Source organism: Lonchura striata, chromosome 10 (assembly GCF_050655825.1).
Source record: "Lonchura striata isolate lonStrDom1 chromosome 10, ASM5065582v1, whole genome shotgun sequence".
Classification (NCBI taxonomy): domain Eukaryota; kingdom Metazoa; phylum Chordata; class Aves; order Passeriformes; family Estrildidae; genus Lonchura; species Lonchura striata.
In genome coordinates this window covers 7,706,485-7,729,216 of record NC_140712.1, presented here as the reverse complement: position 1 = coordinate 7,729,216, position 22,732 = coordinate 7,706,485, and the positions used below count along the sequence as shown (strand labels likewise).

At 45.6% G+C, this 22,732-nt stretch overlaps 1 protein-coding gene across 1 annotated transcript in view; it reads left to right on the top strand.

Annotated features, from left to right (window-relative positions):
- Positions 1–22,732, top strand: part of CSNK1G1 (casein kinase 1 gamma 1) — a 93,482-nt gene that overhangs the window by 12,034 nt on the left and 58,716 nt on the right. Inside the window, exon 2 of the mRNA XM_021554255.4 lies at positions 7,716–7,820. The gene's annotated coding sequence lies outside the window, so the exon portion shown is untranslated. The remainder of the gene's footprint in view (positions 1–7,715; positions 7,821–22,732) is intronic.

Sequence of the window (22,732 nt, the reverse complement as noted above, 5' to 3'; positions counted from 1 at the left end):
GGAGCCATTAATGTAGTTTCATACCTAAACATGGAACTTAGTGTTTCAGTACTTTTCCTGGGATTGAAATATCCTATTGTGGAATGTTCAGTGGTTGAAGTCTTTTCTGTCACCTCCACAGAGGTACCTGCTATGCTCAAAAGGAGAGATTTTGTCCTGCCTTTCCCATATAGTGCTTGTCAAACCTGTTCCTGAACTGCCCTGAGTTTCTGACCTGGCACAGTGTTTCCCAGGTATTGTTGCGTTGGTTTTCTCCTGTTGCTGTAATGAGTTAGACCTGCTCAGCAGTGGGTGTGATAAGGGGAGAAACCACAGGGGGTTCCTGCAGCTCTTTGGTTGCTCCAGGGTACGGAGAGCACGTGTGGGTTTTCCTTCAGATGTGCTGTTTGATTCTGGTGTCAGTTCTAGGCTGCAGGCATCTCCCTAACATTTGGGGCACATCTGGGTTGTTGTGGGGTTCACACATGGAAGAGGAGAACCAGAAGGAGCAAAACTCTGAGGTCCTAAAAACTTGAGGAGCAGCAGCAGAGGCCCTGAGTAATGGGGACTACTCAGCTTAATTTAGTGTTGCTCCCTCTCTTTAGAGAGCCATGGTGTCACCTGAGCGTGTGATGAGCTCTCTGAATCTCTTGAGTAAGGAAAGAGGATCTTAAATATCTGCATTTAGGTTGCTGGCTTGTGCTTAGGTCTGAAGAGGTGTGTGTATGAGCTGAGCTGGCTGTTTGAAAGAGCACTACACTAAATCAAGAGTCTGTTAATGAGTGAGTAATCCCATGTAGTAAGGAGGGAATGTGGAGCAAATCATCATTGCTGTGCAGGTTGGGAGCAGCGAGTGCTCCAGCAGCTCTGTTATCCTTTCTTCAAAAGAATGGGAAGAACTGAAGCAGCTCATCTTCAGATGTGACTCAAAGGGATCTTGCAAGTAAACTCCTTAGAATAGGGGGGATTTTTTTTTTTAATTTTGTTTTTATTATTATTATTTTTCAAAGTATTACTGCATGATGGTCAGGGTTGAGGTTGACACCCGGAGTGTGAACTCAGCTGTGTCTGACACCAAATGCCATTTAGTATGACTTTAAACTTAGGAGGGCTTTATCCCTCTTCCCAGAGGCACTGGGAGTGGCAACACTTCTTCTGCAGATAATAGAAGGCTATTAACTGTGTGATTCATGTAGCCCATAAAGGGATCCTTGGAAAAGAAGAAAATAATAGTAGTACAAAATATGAGCAAAGTGCAATGTGACAATGGTAACAGAGAGTGTGTGAGCTGCATACTGTGTGCTTCACAGGGTGGTATAAGGTGAGTGAGTGCTGTGTAGAGGCACTTGGGGCAGATCGTGATCAGTCTTCCTCAAAGCCTTTTTCCATAAGATAATGAGAGTTCAAAATCCCACTTTTAAATATTTTTCATAACTCAATGTTTAGTCAAGGTGGATGCTCTGTATTGACCATTCTCTGTGAACTCAGGGCACTCAGACCCTTACTGGATTCTGTTGTGGGATACCCTCTGCTCTTGCAGCGAGGGAAACCAAAAGGGAAAAACTCCATTTCTCTGCAACAAAAAAAGAGTAAAAAGCAGGTGTTTCATATTAAGATATATGGTTGTATTTCCCTGAGCCACACACTCTCCTTCTTCCAGACCACTGTTCCTTGCACAGTATCTGCAGCTGCTGCAGGGGGAAAGGTTAAATCATCACAAAGTGAAAAGTAAAATACTCCTTGGGTGGGCTTCCCCTGTTTGAGTTTCAGACTCTGGAAGCTGTACCAGGCAGGTCAAGGCTTGGGATCAGAGGCTCTCATTGAAAGGATAAATTAGAGCTCTCTTCATGAGCGTCCTCAGCCAGGCTGTCACATCTCTGTGCTCCCAGGCTGAGGTGTCACCAAACCATATCATATGGAATGATTGCTGCTGGAAGCACGCAGTGCTGCTCCATGCTGGGAGCACCTCAGGTAGAGTCAGGGAAAACATATAATGAAATTTAATTTAGAAAAAGCAGGCCTCTGTTCCTGATGAGTTACAAGATTTAAAGAATCTCATTCCATGATATTCATGTGTTGTAAGTTGACTCTACCTGAAGTTGCCTTCATGTTTTCTCTGAATTTTTTATTCTTGTCTTATTTGAGGCACTGTTCTATTCCCTTTGATCACAAAGATGGTTGGCATCAGTTTTGAAGCCTTCAATATTTTGCTGAAGTATTTAATGAAGTGTAGGCCCCTGTTATGTGTTAGGGACAGGCAGCTTACTGGGAATATCAAACCTTCATGTACTGGGGTTGCATTGGACATGGCATTAGGACTAACTCCAAAAAATATTTGCTGTTTTCCTTTTGTAAATACAGAATTGAGATCTAGACCTGTTTGCAGCATTTCCTTGCTGTGTTGGAGGTATGCAGGCTGCTCATGAGTTAAGGGAATTGGGAGAGCCTACTCTTCCCACAGGAGAGAGCTGTCAAATGTGTTTTGTAAGCCACAGGTTTGTATAATTTAATTTTTTTTTACCTTGGTGTGAGCTGATAAAGGCTGTTCTGAGCAGTACAGTGTGTACAGCCCACTGTACAGCAGTACAGCCCAAGTACAGTTGGGATAAAGGCTGACTGTCTTTTTCTTCAGCTGAGCAGAATGAATGTACATATCAGCTTTGGGGTGTATTCAGGGAGGAATTTGCAAATTACTGAGCTTTGCTTCAAGTGCAGTCATGAAGGCATTCATCTTTCTGTCCATCTCTTCCTCAGGCATTGAATGTGTTTGGTTTTGGCAAAAAGGCAGCAAAATGTACTCAACAACATATGACTTTCCCCCTTTTGACCCTGCTACATTCCATGTTTTGAGGGCAGACAGCCTTAATGTGTCATTGAGGTCCTTTCTGCTTCACTGCTGCTCTGCTGGTTTTGATACCTGCTGATAATCAGCAGATGATGTCACTGATTTTTTCACAGCAAAATGCTGTTTATTGAGTCCGTGCAGTCAAAGTTCATGCCTCTTCCTCTTCTGCCAAGAAGTGTTTATTTAGACCTGTCTGACACTCAAGGGTCAGCAGAGGGGTAGGTCAGGTCACAGAACCATCAGGGGTACATGGGGCAGGACAGTCCACTCCTGCTGCCATGAAGTCCAGAAGGGGTTAAATGGAGCTGACAGGAGATGAGTTCAGATGTTGTTCAAGTAGCCAGGGACTACTGTGGCTACAAAAACTTTGTGTGAGTCCGGAGAAGAACTGGACACACTCATGAAGAGATTGCACTGACTGTTCTTGATAGAATTGTAGAATGTCCTGAGTTGGAAGGGACCCACAAGGATCAGCAAAGTCCAGTTCCTCACCTTGCACAGGACAGCCCTAGCAATCATACCCAGAACGTTCAGATGACTAAACTGAATTGGGGAGGCCCAGAAATACAAACCACTGGAAGTGGGGAAAATGCAGTGTTTTTACTCTCTTCCTTCCCTTCCCAAACATGTGTGCATGGGTGCTCTTCCAAACTGGAGGTCAAGCTAGCTGTGCCTATTCTTTGGTTCGCCTCTTTGCCTCTTGGAGGATGTGACATGAGGTCTGAATTGGATCATCAAATCCAGCTCCTGGTGCTGCACAGACAGCCCAGCAATCCCACCCTATGCCTGAGAGTGCTGTCCTTGATCTCTGGCAGCCTTGGGGCTGTGACTGTTCCCTGGGGAGCCTGTTCGGTGCCTGACCACCCTCTGGGGGAAGAACCTTTTCCTAATATCCAACCTAACCCTCCCCAATACAGCTTCAGCTTCATATATTTAAAGGTTTAAGCTGAAGCTGTCTGGCAGAGTTGAGGTGTCCTGAAGAAGCTTTACCACACACCAGAAATGGTCTGCAGAGACCTTGTATTTTTCCATATGAGTGTGGAATGCTTTGATTGAGAACCCCCACTGACCCAGGACTGATGGGTTGCTTTTCAGATAAGTCACTTGTGTCTAGAATTACACATCCTGGGCACTGCTAAGCTAGATTCTCATTGTCTGAGCTCAACACAAGGGCTGGAGCATCATGTTAGCTCTTGAGGTTCCATTCCATCATCTAATGCTGGTGGGAGCCATTGTACCTTTTCTAGTGTGTTCAATGGTGTGAACACTTTGAGGTAGGGCAGTGTCCATCAGGTTGGAAATTGAATATTGTTCTTGTGCTTTAATCTGGGAAGAGTATAAACACCTCGAACCTAAAGATGAGAAGCTTTTTCAAAGTGCTAAAGAGTTTTGTGCTGCTAACTGGTAATAAAATAATAATGAGCTGAAGTACAAAAGATCCAGAATCTGTGTACCAGCTTCCTGAGAGAACTATGGAGAAGTGGATTTGTAGAGTCACCTTCCCTGCTGTGGCAGAAGCCATGTCCTCCTTGGGGAGCCAAAAAGTGGCTGTGCTGTACTCCCACCCTGGAAGCACTATGCCACAGAAGTCGCTCCTTCTGGTTCAGGCTGGCAAGTATTTCCCTGGCCCTGGAGGAGATGAAAGACCTGGTTGTGTACTCTAGGTAGCAAATGCTAGCTTTTCACACAGTGCCCTCAAGGATGTTAGTTTTTACTCTGGAACTGAAACAAACTTCTTGTCTGCTCCTTGCTTTGAAAAGTAATGTGGAAAATAACAGCAGGGCTTAAAGCTTCTGGTGGAGCCCTGTTCTCTCACACTGACAGCTCAAAGAGTTTTTGGGGGTCTTTGTGGCTCCTCTGGCTGGTGTGGTGATGTGTCTGTTACTCTGTGATCTTCAGATAATGGTTTAGGTTGGATGGGCTGTCAAACCTCATGTCATTCTGACCCTCCCGTGGGCAGGCACACCTTCCACTAGACCAGAGCCCTGTCCAACCTGGCCTTGAATACTTCCAGGGATGGAGAGTCCACAGTCTCTCTGTTCCAGTGCCTCACCTGGAAGAAGTAAAGAACTTCTTCCTTAAGTGGACTTTGAGGACTGACCAACATGCTGCTTGTTGGCCATGTGCTGGGAAGAGACCACTTTGTTCTGTTGACCCATGCAGAGAGTCTTGTCCTGAATACAGGTGTATGGGACCCGTGCCCAGCTCTACATCTGTGAATGCTTCATGTCCTCCTGCCTTTGGCACTCTGGAAAATAGGTAACTTCCTGCTGAAGTGCCTGATACAAAGCAAAGCATCCTCAGGGAAGGATCCTTCATGGTTGAAAAACATCAAGGCCTGTTCAGCTCCAGGTGTGGCCTGAGGCCTCTCTGGAGCCATCCATGCCAGGACATGTCACAGGAAATGGGCTCAGAGTCTCAAGATGCTAATTAAGTGCAAAAAGGGTTAATTATTTGTCAAGAGTTAGAAAGGGTCCCACTTGCCAGCCATAGTTTCAGGCTTCCTCTTTTGTTGCCATTCTTCATTCCGCCTTATTCTTCCCTTCACCCAGGGACGTGGTCCCTGCATTCTCTGTAACATGAGGCTTTGGACATCAAGGCTGGATGGAAATGGAGAGGCTGGAGCTCGTTACCATGATAAACTGGTGCTCTAACAGGGCTCTCCACACATTCTCACTTGCTAACTATTGCTTTCTGCTGCTGCCAGAGGTGTCTTTCTGCTAACTATTGCTTTCTGCTCCATGCCATGGGCAGGATTTCTGCGTGTATGGCCAGGGAAAGGATGGAGACCAAGTTCTGCTTTTTGAACCTGGGATTCTCTCAAGATGCTGGAGTCACACCTGTCTGAATAGGGGAGTAACCTTTGCTGTGCTTCAGGTCAAAAGGTCTGTTAAAAAAAGGTTTTGAATGAGATGGGGATGGGTTTTGTCACTTGGCCTTGCCAGTAGGAAGCGGCAGAGTCTGTCTGGCACTGGGATTTTCCCACGTTGCACTTTGATCTTCCGTAACGTGCTGGTCGTCTTGTTCTTTGAGCAGAACATGAATAATGCCTAACCCCTGGTTCAAACCTGAACCTTAGGATGGCATGAGATGATTTATTTACCTTTATTTCCTAAAGTGAATCATTGTACCATGGAGCGTATTATAAATACAGTCTTCTGTTTCGCTTCCTTGTTTGGAGTCACCACCAAACATTGAGATTGGTGTAAGGAAACTGAGTAAGTTTCTGGACAATGAACCCATCTGGAATTTTTATGCACAGCTTTTAGTTTTTCTTCTAAATTTAAGTAGGGCCCGTTCCAAGTGACAAGACAGCAGACCTGCAAGGGTGTTCAGCATTTAAATATATGGACTATCATTTTAATGGGATGCTCCAGGTTTTTGCCCAGGAGTGGATGGCAGGTGACTAAATAAAGCTGCAATTTCTGTTTTCCTGTGAATAGGTGTGTGTGTTTTCCCTTTCTTTTATGTCTTGTTTTGGTACAAGTTTGGCTGGTTCTTCCTTGCTGCAGCCTCTGACCTGGTCAAATAACTTGGAATTACTTTAGTATCAAGTAGAACAAAGTTGGCCTTAAATGCTTTACAGTAAGTTTTATATTGAGGCCTACATTCAGCACACTAATACCTTTTCATTTGAGAGGTGTGAGTGTCACTGCTTGTACACTGGAGTACTGGTATGTGTTCCTCACGCTGGTGGTTGGCTTCATTCCGAAGCTGGTGCTGGATAATTGTAGAGGAGGATTAATTAATGATAGCTGTTGGGAGCTTGTGAGGGCTTTCAAAGGCTGCTGCACCTCTACTGAGCAATCCTCCAGGCTTCTGGAGGACAGAAACCATGAACAACTTCAGAAGAGCACAGGTGTGACTTGGACAGCATTGACCACAAGCTCCTGAAAGGACAGGGCAGAGGTGGACACCAAATTCCTACGTGCTTCAGTCAATGTGGTGTCACTCAGCAACACAGCCACTGTGGCTTTGGTCTGTCTTGCACTTTGTGTTGGAAAACGCAAAAACACCCTCTGTTTCCAAGATATTAATATGGACCTTTATTGTTACTTTGCTGTAATAGTTGGAAAAAATAAGGATAAAACTGCTAACTTAGCTTGGAATATCCATTGGGGAGTTGGTTGCTTGTAGGCTGTGTAAAGGAATCTCCCATGGTGTTTCAGAAGAATCTTCTTTAGATGACAGTCAGAGCTTCTCAGAACTTCAAGTTGCTTTTTAAAATTTTCATTTTTGTTAGAACTATCCATGTGTTTTCTTTCAAAGGGTGTTACATACCCAAATTTTGAGTGCAGAACAGAACAAGCTGTCTCTGGTTGCTCTGGGCAGAGTTACCCAGAAATAGTTTCATTTCAGTTTGACTTCCACACGTGTCTTACAGTGCACTCCCATTCAGAAATTGCTGTTTGGACCCTGTGCTCTGGAGGGTGTTTTTGAAGGAAGAAAGTCACAAACAAAGAAAGCCCTTTTGCTTCCTTCTGACCAAAGTGCCTGGAGCATGGCAGGAGATGGAGCCAGCCCAGGCACACTGCGTCAAGGGAGTTCAGGTTTGGGAACCTGTTTCCCAAGGTGGGGAAACACAACTTACCAAAAACCAAACCTCCAATTACTGAAGAGACAGAAAGGTGTATTTTTTTAAGAACACACTGTCTTCTGAACTGAAGTTCACATTATTTAGAAAGGTATGAGTTTGCCCTGACATAGGGTGAATGATTTTCCTATGAGCAATGGGGTTTGGCTCTGTTTCATCCCCAGTACTTGGATGCTGCCATATCCAGCTGAAACCAAATAATGCCTTTTTTGTTTTTAAGTAGAATACAGTAAGATTTGAAGTCACAGGTGTAAACTGTTACATGGAGATTTCCTAAAATGTTTTCTTCCTTACCAGGCTCGGTGCAGATATGAGTGCCTGGCTGCTCTGCTGCTTCTGTGTCCCAGCACTCCCTGCCCTGTGATTTTGGATAAGCCTAAGAAGTGAATTACACATCAGGTGGTGAGTGTCACATGCCTTTGTTCTGGAATGTCTTAGCTTGGAGCTCAAATATTCCTTCCTAAAAAGCCCAAACTCACCTCAATTTGAGAAGAGGTACCTCCATTGTGGAAACAGGGAGAACTGAGGCTGTTCAGCCTGGAGAAGGGAAGGCTGCATAGACACCTCAGAGAACCTTCCAGGATCTGAAGGGGCTACAGGGAAGGTGGGGAGGGACTGTTCATTCAGAACAAGACAAGGGAGAATGACTTCAAACTAAAGTAGGGGAAATTTATGTTAAATACAAGTAAGAAATTGTTCCCTGTGAGAGTGGTGAGACCCTAGCACAGGTTGCCCAGAGCAGCTTTGGCTGCCCATCCCTGGAAGTGTCCAAGACCAGGACAGGGCTTGGAGCAACCTGGGCTAGTTGAAGGTGTCCCTGCTTATGTCAGGGGGTGGAACAGTGTGATCTTTAAGGTCACATCCAACCCAAACCATTCTGTGATTCTTTGATTCTCTATATAAGGCAAGACACTAAAAATCCAGTATCTTACCTGGATTAACAATAAAATATCTCTCAAGCCTATGGAAAGATGCTTAGAGACCCAAATGTAAGTTGTTAAATTCTTATTCTTTATTTCCATTTTGATTTTTTTTTACCTCTCAGTTTTTTCAGCATTTTTCATCTGAAGTAACTTATCTGGGAACTTACATCCCTGATTTCCTTTCCCTGGCATTATTTTTAGAAACAGACGTGTAGAGCTGAGAAGTAGGTAGCTGCAGTGTTGCTTGTCAGTGACTAAGAAGGAAATTGGGCAGAATTAAAGGCAGGGAGAGTCCAGAGTCTCTTGTGGTGAACTTGGAGCAGAGTTGTGTTGTGTGTGTAAGTGTGTTTGTGTGACAAACAAAATAAGGGCCAGGTTATCTAATCTGTAACAGCTCACCTATGGAATGAGCAGAAAACTCTAAATTTGGGAAAATTTTCCTCTCAAATCAAATGGAATTGTACTTGTAGGTAAGAGTGTTGGACTGATTCCAGTGGGGGTAGATCCCTTGATTTCATGAAAATAAACCAGTGAGTGTTCTAGTTTGGTGAGGGTGGTGACCTTTAGGGAGTGCAAGTCCCTGCTTAGCACAAGGGGTTTTTGGGGTGTGCATCAAGGCTGAAACTGGCACCAGAGTTCCCTTTCTGGATTTCTGAAAAAGCATTTATGTAATGATAAACAATTTTTTTTCTGTGCAGACTAAGTGATCCTGATAAATCATTGGGATGTTTTGTTTAGGGCCATAATTGTGCAGCATCCTTTGGGAATGTTGTTTCTATTTTTGGCCAAAGTGATGCAACAAACCAAATTCTTTTAAAACTGTAATTTCCATTTAGAATTTGCTCTGTAGAAAGTTTCATGAGCTCTTGGCTTTTGGTAATTTCAGCTGGGAGTGGCGGGGGAAGGGGGACAGTGGATGGGTCACAGTTTCATCCTCCCAGCAGCTTCCAGCCTGGAGGAGAAATCTGGTTCCAATTTTACTTGATATTGTATCTCAAATAATTTTTGCAGCTTCATTCCCTAAAACCAATTTGTCTATTTTTGGTGACAGTAGTAGGAGTGTCATTAATTGTTGAAAAGTGTTGCATTTGAGCAGTTCGGGCTGGTGCAGTACAGTGCTTTAATATCTTCTGTGAGCCCAGCAGAGGCTGTGTCATCTTCCTAGGCCTTCTTTCACTTTTTTTTTTTTTCTCAAAGAGAAGCTCCTGCAGTCTAAAGCTTTGCTTTTGTGGTATTGTGGAGGGTTTCTTTTGGAGCTGAAGTCACTGGCTTGTTTTTCTGTAGCCTGCCTATAAGATGTCTGGGATCTTGGGAAGATTTTTTTGCCTCAGATACACCTATTTCCCAAGGTTTGCATTCCTAGCATGCTTTTTCACTTGGGTGAAGCTTGTTTCCTGTTCTGCCTCCTTTAATCTTTCTGTATATTTTAATTTAATATTTAAAGATGTGCTGGTTTTCCCATTCTGTGACTTCCACAGGTGCTGCTGTGAGCCAACACTCTGCTCATGCCATCACTTGTCTGTGTGTGTCCTCACCTGCCTGTTCCCTGCCTCAGTTTCCCCAAGGTGCACTGGGCTGACTTCTTCCCAGCCCCAGTGAAACCAGTGCCAGGTGCTTCCCTCCCTCATTCGTGCTGCAGAACCAGACTTTATCCATGTGAGTGAGGAGCTGGCCCTTGGCACTGCCGTAGTGACCTCAGTGTGCTCAGTCAGCCACATCGAGCTTGAGGAATTTGGCCTTAGGTACAAATTTTTTTCCCTGGATGGCATAAATGAACAAGAGCAACAGCAGCTGCAGCCTCAAGCTGATGTCCAAAGCCAGGGAGACAGCTGTGAGGGCCACAGGTGCCTCCTCTCTACCCTGCTTGCATCCTGAGAGCAGCCCTGATAATGTGGGGAAGCCTAAATTTCTTTTTGTACACGGAGCTTTCTAGTTGTATTAGTCATCCATCAGGCTTCTGGATTATTTAAGTGCTTAAGCACTCCTCAAAAAACCAGCAATATCTATTTGTAGAAAGGTACATCATGTGAAGTGCAATTCCAATATATTAGGGCTGCCTTCTGGAGATGTTCTTGGGAATTTTGCCCTTCCAGTTGTGGGACTTCAGGTGAGCCCCCATCAAAGCTCTGAAGTGTTAAAGGCTTCTGGTTGGTCTTGTGGATGTGTATGGTGATACATGAGAGCTCCTCTCAACTTCTCACACAAAATCACTCCTCCTGTTCAGCCCAGTGCAGCCTCAGCTGGTCAATATTGGTCTCCAGACACTGAGAAATCCTGAGGAGAAGGTGATCTGTAGCATTAATGGGAAATATTCTTCCACTAGGCATAGGAGAACTGACTCAAACAGTGAAAGACAAAACCCTCTTTTCTAACTCTTGAACTTGTTCTGTCTTGAACTGAGTCTGAAAGTGCCAAAAGCTGAAATGGTCCATTTTTAAGCTGTAATTCATCTGTCTATGCTGTTGGCAGAAAATCTTTAGGACAGTTGCTAGCTAGAAAGTTAATTCCTATACTGCATGATTATATCCTCATAAACTTAGAGAAAACTCAAATCTTCATGGGTTTTGTAATGCATGTGAGTTGATTTCATTGTGTTCTAACCCAGAGATTAAACATGAGGTTTCATGTAAGGTTTTGAGATTTACAGACTGGCAAAACACTTGTCCTTGCTTATGCAGTCTGGCTTTTATGTAACTCATTATTTTTGCTCAAATGTTGCAGATAGTCGGTTTCCTCTAGCAACAGCCACCAGATGTTTCACTGAACAAGACTTTAATTCTTTAAAATTGACCTGTGAGAAATGTGTGAAGGCGAACAGGGAGGCGGAACAATTGTATGCCAGTGTGATTTCCATTTCCTTGCTAAAATTCCACTGCAAGCCATGCAGTTTGATTGCAGCAACCATGGCTCCTGATTTTTGTGGTGAACTATGAGGCCTTGTCTGTGGTTTTTAATGTTTCCATAAATGTAGTGTTGGGAGCTGGGGGGTGGGATCAAGCTGTCTTACAACTGTTAGTGTTACCTGGGCAATTAGCTCTATGTGGACTAATTTTGTTTGGTGGATATGCCACTGTGGGAATCCTGCTGTTTGTAGGTCTTCTGTGATCAACTGTGTGCTTTGCTAGACTATTTCCTGTTTCATATTTCCATGGGAAACCAAGTCCTACCTCAGTTTTCCAACTGTGGGAAGAGAGTGACCCAATGGGTTGAGTGGTCCTGGTGGTCACTGCAAGAAGTTCCCAGCAGCTTTTGTCTCTGAAGCATCCCCATTCTGGGGGTTTGTCCTGTCCATCCAGGACCACTTTGTGTGGGAGAAGATTACACAGGGATTTTTTGCTGGGAGTGAATTATCTGCAACCTGGGTTTTTGGGTCTGTTGTTTTATTGTCCAGGTCTGCAGAGGCTACATAAATCAAGGCAGAGCTGTGCCATTTCCCTTCCCCACAAGGACATCCTGCTCCCATTTGGGTTTGGGCATGGATGTGTGCACGGAACAGATGATTTTCAAGAGGAAATTTACTGCTTTGTAACTGGGGGTACTGTTGACAGCTCTGTACCTGAGAAGTAAGGATTGAGTAGAGAAGTTCAGCTCTGCAGATATTTCAAAGATTCTGGAGATGAGAGTATCTCAAGGCCAGGTTGGACAGGGCTTGAAGCAGCCTGGGCTGGTGGAAGGTGTCCCTGCCATGGTAGGGGGATGGAACTGGGTGAGCTTTAAGGTTCCTTCCAACCCAGTCCAGTCTGGGATTCGGCTGGCAGCCAGCCCTGCAGTTCTGGAGTTGACTCACTGAGAGGTCAAACAAGTGCCAGAGCTGGTGTAAAGGAGGGACTTGAGAGTGTTTGATGGATGGAGGACCAGGAAGGTGGCTTTTGGGGTAGCTGGGTGTTAACTGGGATACATGTCTGATGTGTGTGTACCAGGCATGCCTGTTTGGTAACCTGGGGGCTGCTCAGCTCTTCAGTCAGAATTATCTTGTCCCAGAATCAATTAAGTTGGAAAAGACATTTAAGATCAAGACCAGCTTTTGACCAGTCACCGCCTTTTGGACTAGAACAGAACCCTGAGTCCTACCATCAGCTGTTTCTTTAACACCTTCACCTATGGTGACTCCACCTCCCTGAGCAGCCCATTCTGAAGCTTAATAACTCCTTCTGAGAAGAAATTCCTCCTGATGTCCAACCTGAACCTCCCCTGGCACAGATTGAAGCTATGTCCTCTCATCCTCAGCCCCAACAAGACACCTAAAGCCTGGCTTTGCCTCCCACTTTCCTTCCTCATTGTAACCATGGCAGGATGGGGCTCTCACTGCTCATGAAGCTGGGCTGGAGTTGCCTTGTGTTTACCTGGTTTCAGCTTTTAGCTTGTCTCAGCCTGGCTGCTGAGCTACTAATGCTCTGCTCATGGTCTGTTACATCCCTGGAATGGGCTGGAGGAGCCTGAGCTGCTCTGTTTTAGGCCCGTGGGATGCTGTGGGGCCATTTGAGGGGTCACCTGAAGGCAGCTATTGGGAAGTGCTTGTAGACTTGGGATAGACTTGTTGATGGGATAAACTGATTTTTATCTGGGAAGGTTTCCTTGCTGCTCACTTCCTTTGGGTCACGAGTCTGGAGGTGCAAACACTTAATTGTTTCAGTTCTAAGGATTTGGAGCTTTTTGTCATCACCTCAACCCGTGTTTTTGAGCTTCAGCATTTGCAGATGATGGAGAAGGAAACACTTCCCTGTGTTTCTGAAAGACTAAGATCAAATCCAGAAGGGACCTATCATAGTGAGTGGCATCCCTGCCAATGGCAGAGGGTTGGAACAAGATGAGCTTTAAGGGCCCTTCTCACCCAAACCATTCCATGATTCCACGAGTATGTGGATTGCTGTACATATGGAGCATTGACTCACACCCAGACTCTGTGGCTGTGCTGTTGTAAACAGAGCCAAGAAGGCTGGTTTTGAGCTGTGCTGGAGGCCTAGTGTCACTGATAGCTTTCCTGGGAAAAAAAACCCCGCTATCAGGAAAACTAAAGCTTGATTGCCAAGTTTTGTACCTGATCACTGCCTAGATCAGGTATAAGCTGCTTTTTGTTTATGTATGTGAGCTGGGAAAATTGTCATACAGTACCACTGACCTTTCCTTAGAACAAGGAGGTGGCTCAATCCTTAGAACAAACAAACCCCCCTGCTAACATGCACCTATCACAGTAATCCAGGGAATAATCCCTGGAAAATATTATTAAAATCACATTAATCCTTTCATTTTCTCAGCATGCAGGTGTGTAAGAGATGTCAAAGAATACTTGGACATCTTCACCTGTATCTGGTAGTGTTTCAGGGACACCAGAAAAGCCTGGCTCCTAGAAGTGGTATCTCTCCTGTTTCCTGTCAGATGTCCTTTGGTGTGAGTGGTCCCAGGTTGTGCTGTGCAGCATATGCATGTGTGGCCTGTGGAAGAGGAGAGGTCAGCTGCAGAAAGGAACTGTCCAACCTCCTTCCTGGCCAGCTGGCAGGTGATGTGATTTCTACAGGCAAATATATGGTTGTTGTAATCTTCTCTTCCTCGAGCAGCAGCAGAGGTTTGCAGGGCTGTAAATCACTTCAGAGAGTGCAGGTAATGAAGCCAGGTCCCTTGGGGACGTCAGGCTGATACTTTATAGATGTGGTCAAGCAATGATCCATCACAAACAAGGGGTTGACTATATTTAGGTAGGTTGTTTCCTTTTCCATGTGCATCTTCACCTTGTCCTAAGATACAGCCTGAGAGGGATGACAGCCAGACCAGCATGGTTGAGAGTTTGCTTTGCATTTTAATGTTGCCCTCAGGTTCTGGGAGGTCTAATTTTTAACATTTCCTGTAGTAGGAGGCAGATGGCCCTCAGTTTTCTTATCACCTAAACTTTCTTCTCCAGGTGAATGAGAATCAAATTTGTGCAGTTTCTGTGACAAAACAGCATTCTTCCAATTCTTGTTGTCTTGTCTATCCATGGAAATGGAAAATGGGTTAGAAAGACCTTTCTGATGCAGGTGTTTAAGTTGGCCATGGTGAAATTATATCAAGTTTTGCTTTTTCTGGGATGCCATCTTTAGAGACATGGAACTGCTCCATGTGAACAAGGAGGGTGGTTGACATCAAATGAGCTCTGAAGGTCACAGGTTCAAGAAGGGATGAGCTACCTCTCATGGTCCAAGCTGTAGGGCACTGTTCCATGAGCTGTGGGAACAGGAGGCTGCACGGGTTCACCCAGAGCAGGGCGAGTTGAGTCAGGTGGTGAAAACCAGTCCAGCATGGTAGCATTGATGATATTACAGGCTCTGAGATAGTCTCTAACTCCTTCACTCCAGCACGGAGATGTGCTCTTCCTGTGCTCCCAGGGCCTTGGCTGGCTGGTGCTTGTCCATCACACCTGCACTGTCATGGCTTCAGCTTCTCAGGAATAATCTGAAATGCCCTTGTGCCACCTGCCTGTTTTCATGATCTGACTGAGAAGACTCGGCTAGAAATAGCCTGAATTTTCTTCCGCATGTGGTGATTCAAAAGGGTATTTTGTGGCTGAGTACAGAGCCATTTTTGGGTTTCAAACCACAAAAAACAATGTTTGAAAAAGTGCCTGAAGTATGGGGCTGTTATCTAGAGGTGCGATCAAGAGGTGCTGTCTTTCCCTGTGGAAGAACTGCCTTGTAGGCAGAAGAATTTGGCTTGTTTTTCCAGCTTTCTCAAGGTCATGTTGTTAGCATGGGAGGGTGAACAGGTGCTGTAATGGAGTCATTACTCTTGGAAATAGAGTTTAAGATAGCACCTAAAGGGGATCTGTGATTGAAGGAGGCAGGGTTCCAGCAAAGGATTCTTAGAGCTCAGCCTGTATTTAAGTGAAGATTTGGTGGTGGGGGAGGATTTAGATGGGAGGTTTGTGCCTCTCAGAGGGGAAAGAAGCTCGGTAGCAACTGACTTCTCCCATGGTTTGGAGGCAAGTCCTGCATGGGACAGCCCCCCATGTCTTGTTTAGATGATGGTGTTAAACCTAATAGGGTGGAAAAAGGTGTTGTGTCTCTGCTCAGTGAGGTTACTGCTTGTGAAATAAGCACTGAAGTTCAGTGAGAAGAAATGTGCCAGCTGTGATTAGTCCAGGGCCGTGCAGTGCAGGATGAAGGAATGTTTTCATCAGGATGTGCTTCCCTTGGCTCTAGATCTCTGTGAGTACCTGTGTGGCATCTCTGCTTTGTTTTAAAATATAAACTTAACTCTGAAGTCCAGATGAGTGTGAGAGGTGGAATAAACAGCTTTTTCCTCCAGCTCCAGAGACTTCTCTGATCATCATTCCTTGTTCACTGTTTTCTTGCAGGGCATTGGCTTCAGTTTCTCCCATTGCTAATCCAGGGAGTCCATAAGGTGTTTTATGATCTCTTTGAACCAAACTGTTCCTATATCACAGATTTGGTTCTTGAGGTACCTTTAGGCTTCTCTCTGCAGTGTCACTAATTTTTAAGTCATTCTAGAATGGGAAATAGAGTTTAATGGCGCTGCACACACTTCCTATAGCATCTGCTGCTGGAGTAAGTGAATTCAAGGATGTCTTAGGAAATGCAGTTTCAGTTGTTGGATGATCCAGTATCTAATAAGGCCCAAGTTCTGAAGTTCTTTTTCTGTGAACATGGATGAGAAATTCCATCCCCATGTGGATTCCTTTGTGTTATACTACACAGCTGAGCTGGTACTTCATTATTTTCCTCACAGAGGAAATATGTGTAGAGAGGTCTCCTATGACTTTATCATAATGGTGGAGAAATTAATGGTCTTTGAATTCTTTGTTAAGTGGGATTGATGCCAACTTTATGTTGTGGTCAACAGGCTGCTGGGAAGGGATGGCATGCAGAGGGACCTGAAGAGGTGGGAAACTCATGGAGCTCAACAAGGCCAAGTGCAGTGTCCTGCCCCTAGGCCAGGGCCATCCCAAGCACAAAAACAGGGCAGAAAAGGGATTGAGCACAGCCCTGGCAGCCCCAAACCCCGGTGCTCTGCAGCTTGGGCAGCAGGGCAGGGGGGGATTCTGTCCCTCTGCCCCACTCAAGTGAGACCCCACCTGCAGAACTGCCTCCAGCTCAGGGATCCCAGCAAAGAAAGGATGTGGAACTGCTGGAGCCAGTCCAGAGGAGGCCAGGGAGATGCTCTGAGGGTGGAGCCCCTCTGCTCTGGAGCCAGGCTGGGAGAGCTGGGGGTGCTCACCTGGAGGAGAGAAGGCTCCAGGGAGATTTTTGAGGCCTCTTCTAGTGCCTGAAGGGGTTCCAGGAGAGCTGGAGAGGGACTGGAAACAAGGATCTGGAAGGTCAGGACACAGGGAATGTCTTCCCACTGCCAGAGGGCAGGGTTAGATGGGAAATTGGGAAGAAATTCTTCTCTCTGAGGATGGGGAGGCCCTGGCACAGGTTTCCTGGAGCAGCTATGGCTGCCTCATCCCTGGAAGTGTTCAAGGCCTGGCTGGATGGGACTTGAAGCAGCCTGGTCTAGTGGGAAGTGTTACTGCCCATGGCAGGGGGCAGAACAAACTGAGCTTCCAACCCAAACCAGCCTATACACCCAGGAAAGGGTTAGAAACTTCTGAAACAGGACTGTCAACATATAATTCTAATGCCTTGAGGAATGCAGCAAAATCCTTCTTTTTGTTAACCACAAGCCTTCACTCTTGTCCATACCAGTGGGTATTTATAGCTTTGGTGATGTGTGCCTTGTCTTTCCTTCCTAATGGATTGCTGGACCACAAGTGGGTGGAAGATTTGTTTGTTTTGGCACAATATTTCCTTTACATAGGCACGTCTGGAGTTTAGAGCAAACGGAGCCAGGCCGTGAACTGTGCAAAGTCCTTAACGTGAGGGAAAGGAGAGAAGCAGGAAGAGTTGTCATGTAAAATTACCTCTTCAAAACTAAACCATCCCTTCAGCTTATTTCCCTGCTGGTTTGCAGGCTGCTTCCTTGAGCTGACGTTGCTCCATTGGATGCACTGTGAGCTTGAGCATTTGCTGTGGGCTGGTAATCCAGTATCCCTCCTTTAGAGCATTGAGTAGCTACAGTGGTAATGCTCTTCTGGCACAGACTGTAATGGATGTAACCAAAACAGCAAGGTGACCTCAGAAAGGGAGCTCAGGTGTTCAGTCAATCAAGTGCCTTTGACTGAGCTGTCAGATAAGCATCAGGCAGTGACACCATGCTGAGGTGCACATAAAGGGTTATCAGTGTCAGTGACAGAAGCTGACACAAATTAAATCCACTGCCATGACCTTAACACAGCAGCACTTCCAAAATTTGAAAATAATGAAAATAAATGTGCCATTGAAGCTAGATATAGCTTTGGAGTTATTGCTTGTGAGTTGAAAAATAATAGCTTATAGAATATCCTGAGTTGGAAGGGACCCACAGGGATTATCGAGTCCAACACCTGGCCCTGCACAGGACACCCCAATAATCCCATGTCCCTGAGAGCATTGTCCAAACACTCCTTGAGCTGTGGCAGCCTTGGGGTCAAGACCATTCCTTGCAGAGCCTGTTCAATGCCTGACCACCCTCTGGAGGAAGAATTTTTTTCCTAATATCCAACCTAACCCACCCTTACCATAGCTCCATGGTATTTTTCTCGCTATGCAGGGATTTTGGGGATTGCAGATGTTCTTGTAGGCATTAACACCCTCTTGGGCACACTGTCCATCACCAGTGCAAAGGCAGGTGATGTCTGACCACGCCTGTGTGCCAGCCTGTGTTCAAAAGAGCCAAGAAGGGATAGTGATGTCTTAACCAGGCTGATTCTTCACAAATTTAAATTTGTCTTTTTACTGTGAGTTTGAGGAGGGAAATTTGATGACATTGGTGATGCCCATGTGAGAGCTGGATGGGTATTGGCAAGAAGATGTCTCTGAAACTTCTCCAGACTGTCACTTTGAGAAACCAGAGTGTGTTTGTTGCCATCTCTGGTGGTGCACGTGCCACCCAGACGTGTTCTGGTGTGTACAATGGCTCTACAGGAGTACCAGTGCAGAGACTCCATCTCTACTGATGCTGCTCCACCTGCAACATATGGACCTCATTTTAGAAAGAAGCTGCACCTGTGAAAGCACAGGTAGAAAAATGACAGGTCTGGGATGGTGCTTCCTAGTACACCTGGAAGGAGCTAAAATACCCATCCAGTGTGTGAAGACTTCTAAGGAGCTGACAGCTTCAAATTTGAGGAAGACAAAACCCAGAAAACCAACCAACAGCACAAACCTTCAAGTACAATGATTTTTTTAAAGCCATGTGGCTGCTCTTGGAGTGGTGGTGACTCCTGCTTGGCTTCCCCCTGCAGGAGGGTTCCACAGGCCACTTCCTTGCCAGATTGAGGAAGGAGCTCAGCACAAACATTTAGTTTTTGTGCACAAACGCAACTGTCTGTCTGTGTATTTTGGAATTACAGTGCCTAATGACCCTACCGAGGAAGTGCAGGTTTTTATGGAGCTGATGATGTTTGTGTGGGTGTAGCCACCAGCAGAGAATTAGACCAGTAACCAAGACTGGACCTTGCACTGGGGAGGAGGTGGCTCAATTGCCAGCAAACTGAATGACCTTTGCTTCATTTAGAAATAAGTGAAGAAAAAAAAATTATAATAAATGAAAATTTAAAAGGCAAGAGACAGGATCTAAACATCTTCTGGCCTGCCTGCAAGGGGGTTATGCTTCTCCAGTGGGTATCTTGCTTGGTCTGGATGTAATTCCCAGCACCTTTCAATCACATAGGTAATCCAAATCCTTCTTACAGCTGAGCTGCTTCATCAGGACACAGAGCTGGGAGATCTGGGAGATACAGGGAGTCTTATCAGAGAGGAAGGAAGTAATGGCTCTTTATATGCCATAAAGATGCTGCCCTGTGGGATAGGTGAGTTTTGGGGTGGGACAGCTTGTTTTGGGGCTGTAGTGTTGATATGGAGTTTTTATAATCCCATACCAGGAAGGGGATTGCTGTAGAAGGTTTCAGGCTTTGAGTGTAACAGTGCCTTAAATATCAAATTCTGGCACTTTTAATGGACATTATCTATCCTAATAAAAACCTTCTCCTCCCAAAACAGAGGTGGAAAATAATCAGGGTGCTGGCAATAACAAAGGTAGCCAGGGCTGGGGACCTGGAGCTTTCTTAAGCTGGAATACAAAGACCCTGCATCTGAATCCCACCTCACTGCTGTTCTGTTATGACACTTTTTATGGATATTGGATGGCACTTGACAGGAATGTGTCCTTCCATAGGGGAAACACATACCTATTGGATGCTGGATTGACTTTGGATGGGGCCAAAGGGCTCTCAGCATCTCAGGGCTTCCTGAGGTCATCCCAAGCTGGGTTCTGCTAGCACAGCTTCTACCCACCCTTGCCATCAAGGTGTCTTCAGTTTTCTTTGTCCCTTCACAAGGACTTTTCTTCTGGTGAGAGGCCTTTCCCCACCTCACACACACTGTGAAAGCTGCCTTGGCTCTAAACTTGGTATTTGCATTCCTTTCAAAGCAGAAGAAAGCACTTCATGGTTTGGAGACTACCAAGGTTTTTGGGGGTGGGGGGAAGTTGTGTTTGGCTGCCAAGTTCACCAGTCTTTTCAGGCTGAGCCTGTCTGCAATTTATCCTCTGTGCTGCTTTGCCCTGCCAGACAGAGCACAGATAAAACAGTCATAGATGATTGAGGTGCATCTGTGTTAAATTAGGCTGTAAATCTGAATAAGTGATGTTGCTGCCAGTGATCCAAGGCTGCTCCACAGCCTAAGCTCCTGGGGTGGTCTTGTCGAGAATTTTGATACCATTAACTGCAAACTACATCCATCAGCCATCATGGATGCACCTGAATCCATGTGCTGTGGATTATTCCTTGATGATGGATGCACATGGTCATCTAGAAGTCATCTTTGCCCGTTTCTTCTCCAAATCCACTGCCTGAAAGGAAAGGGATGGTACAGGGACATCTGCACCTCTCTTTTTGCTGTTAAACAATGTGGTATTTTAAGAGGAAAAATACACCTACAGGTTTGTAATGCCTGGATATCAGAGAAGAGAACTTCTGCAGGGACTGTTGTAGAGCTTTTGCTGCTGGCAGGTTTCTCATTTCCTCTTCAGCATCCCCATCAATACATATTTCTGCTGAAATCTGATCTTTTGTGGCCTGTTTTGTGAGCAGAGATGGTATCCCAACCACCAGGCTCTTTGAGAAGCTGTTCAAAGATTGGACTTGATGATCTTGGAGATCTTTTCCAACCTTAGTGATTCTAAACACTGGATTGTAAAGCTGGGGTCAGTTGCTGTATTGTCAGGAGGTAGATCCTGAAAGTGCTGTGGATGTGAGAGTCCCCTCCAGGCAGGGACAGCAGGATGCAGGACCCCCAGGATGCAGGGAATGCAGCCCTGGGTGTATGGGCTGAGCACCTGCAGGGATCACAGGGGTGTGCTGCTCATAGCCAGACATTGGCACTCCAATGGGATTTCTACAGAGGGTTGTGAGTCTGATATCTTTTCAAGCTCAGAAGATACAGAGGCACTGATCTGGCAGTTGCACTTCAGCTTTTACTCTACCCAGCCTAAAAAAAATAAATAAAAAAAAAAAATATGTAGAGCTCAGGTTTCATGAGGGGGGGATTTTTTCATTTTATTCCAGCATTGAGCTGTTCCTTTAGCTGTTCCAGCGTATAATCTCCCCATAGACAGCACTAGCCCTCCTTTTCTGACAGATTATGGTCTCTAGTTGTTTTTACATCTCTAGGAATGTGCATCCCTGGCTGCTGGCACACATTTGGCCGGGACTCAGTTCGGGGAGAGAAGTCAATGGAATTGATCTCACATCACACAATGCACTTCCCTGGAAAATGCTCTATGCTTTGGTTTGACTCTGCTCATGTGGAAGAACTAAATTTCCAACTAAATTAGTTTTTCCCTTAGAAACATTCCTGGCTTTCGTGCTGAGCTTCTGTAGAGGGGATTGGGAGCAAAGTTCAGGAATGAACTTAGAGAATGAGTGCTTGGATCACCCTCAGTGAAACAATCAACTGAGATCACTTGGAAAAGTAACTTGCCAATGTATTTAGTTGGGGATTATACAATTAATGTGTTTTAGCATGTTCACAAGGCCTTCAAGGAAAAGAGGTCTTGGAAGTTCACTTCACTTGGCTGGAAAAAGGCACGGGTTCGTTTGGGTTCATCCCTGTTTGTAAAAACTGTAGTTGGAGAATGCAAACTTGACAGTCCTGGGCATTCATGAGTAATGAATGAGTATAGTGATCCACAGTTGTCCATTCTTCTCCCTTCCCAGCAGTGTGGACTTAAATATTATTTGTGTGCCTCCTTATTTCCCTTCTGTGAAACACTGAACAAAACTAACTGCACAAGCTGAAGATTAAATTGTTGGGTCAAATGATTCAGCAGAAGCAATTTGTCATGTTTAAAAGGCATCTGCAACCTCCAAGGCTGGGAAGAATCTCCCAAGTGAGGGGCATCTGACATGATGTGCACCTGCTTGCTGCAGTTGGCAGCCAGCTTTGTCACTGCTGTTCCCAGATCTAAATTGCAACAGAGAATTTTGACCTACTTTCTCAGTTTTTCTGTTGTTTTGCACAACATTGAGGACACTGAAAGCAGGTCAGTGTAGTGCTGGTTGAGGAAGCACAGATAAATGATGATCTCTGTGTAGAGGTGCTGCTGGGGTACAGTGGGGGAGTTGGAATATGTCCAGTGGAAGATCCTTAAAGTAACCAAAACAGATAATTCTTGTGTCTGAGTGGGGAAAGTATTTGACCTTCCATCTTCCCTTCCTTGGCCTGGGTAATAGCCAAGCACCAAAGCAGGGCCTTCTTCCAGGTAACACCAGGAGTGTGGATCTGCTGGAGGGCAGGAAGGCTCTGCAGAGGGATCTGGACATGCTGGACCCATGGGAAAAGGCCAGTGGTGTGAAGGTTGATAGGGCCAAATGTTGGATCCAGCAATTAAGTCACAACAACCTTGTGGAACGCTCCAGGCATGGAGATGGTGTCTGGGAATCTGCCTGGTGGGAAAGGACCCGACATGGTCAACATGAGCCCAGGTGGCCAAAAAAACCAGCAGTGTTCTGGCTTGTGCCAGCAATAGTGTGACCAGCAGGACCAAAGTAAGGATTGGCCACCTGTTCTGGGCACTGCTCAGGCCACACCTGGAATCCTGGGGTCAGTTTTGGACGTCTCACAGCAAGAAAGACAGTGAGGAGCTGACGTGTGTCCAGGGAAGGGAACTGAGCTGGGGAAGGGTCTGGAGCACCAGGAGCAGCTGAAGGAGCTGGGGAGGCTCAGCCTGAAGAAGAGGAGGCTCAGGGGGGACCTTCTGGCTCTGCACAACTCCTGACAGGAGAGGACAGCTGGGGAGGCCTCAGGCTCTGCTCCAAGG